Below are 1,133 nucleotides of genomic sequence, written 5' to 3'. Positions count from 1 at the left end.
AGTTCCTTGTGTGCTAAGAGATATGCCCCTTTAAAGTTGACCTTCCAAATCGCATTTTTTGCGATTTTCAAATTTTGATACGGTTGCTCTAAAATTCGGGTTAGACCCATTTCCCACTCAATTTGACCCCCTGAATAAGAATATGAAGTCGAATTTCCGAAATCATGCACGAATTTTGAGATATAAGGAAATTACAATTATAGGTGTTTCCGAAGCACATTTTCGGGCATTTTTAGGGTCGTTTCAATCACCTACCTCGAAACAAGCCTGAAACCCTAAGAAACTTAATCCTTCCCTTTCTAGATTCGTTCTGCTTGTTCTTGGTCTGCAAACAATCAATATAATACGGGAATCAATAAACAATCACTAATTACCCAGATTACTAACAATTCTACCAACCCTAGATCATACCCATGATCCCAAGTATCCAAATTAGGGCTTTTTCCACCATAGTTTCTAGATCAAAACCCTCCCTCATCGATAATTGCCCATTCGATTACGTTCTACGGATCGAAAAATGGATTCGGGGAGTTAAAATCTTACCTTTAGCCTCAAGAATGGTGGAAAACCATGAAGAAAAGCCTTAGGTTTGTTCCTTAGCTCTCAAATTCGAAAAGTGCAGAATAAAATATTTTTGGGGTTTATTTACGACTTTAAGTCCCGTCTGGCCCGCTACAGCCGCCCCGCCCCTGGTGACCGAAATCACCGCCAAAGCGGCTTGCACGAAACATTGAGCAAATTAAAGAATTCCAAAACCCCCATTTCACAACACGTCTTCGACCAACGATACTCAGAAACTACCCGTTCACGCTAAGATCAACTTCGGGAGTTCTACTCCCTCGAATTCAATTATGTAAAGTCGTACGAATTTCTTAACGACATATCTAACTACTCATGAAATCAAAATCATAATTAGATCACCCAATTGCTACCAGATTTCTCTAGACTTTAATGACTCTGATTTCGTCCAAATCTGGACTAGGTTGAGAAATTCCAAGTTACTACGAAAAAGTTTTCCGGCCTAAATTTTTTCCCCGTTAGCTTTTCTATACGGAACCCGGTCGTTATAATAGATACCAATTTACCCACCACTCGTCCCCAAGTGACAAACTTAGGAAAATAAGCTTAGAAAG

Source organism: Solanum tuberosum, unplaced genomic scaffold (assembly GCF_000226075.1).
Source record: "Solanum tuberosum cultivar DM 1-3 516 R44 unplaced genomic scaffold, SolTub_3.0 scf00487, whole genome shotgun sequence".
Lineage (NCBI taxonomy): Eukaryota > Viridiplantae > Streptophyta > Magnoliopsida > Solanales > Solanaceae > Solanum > Solanum tuberosum.
The sequence above is the reverse complement of the archived record's forward strand: the minus strand, read 5'-3'. Positions refer to the sequence as shown.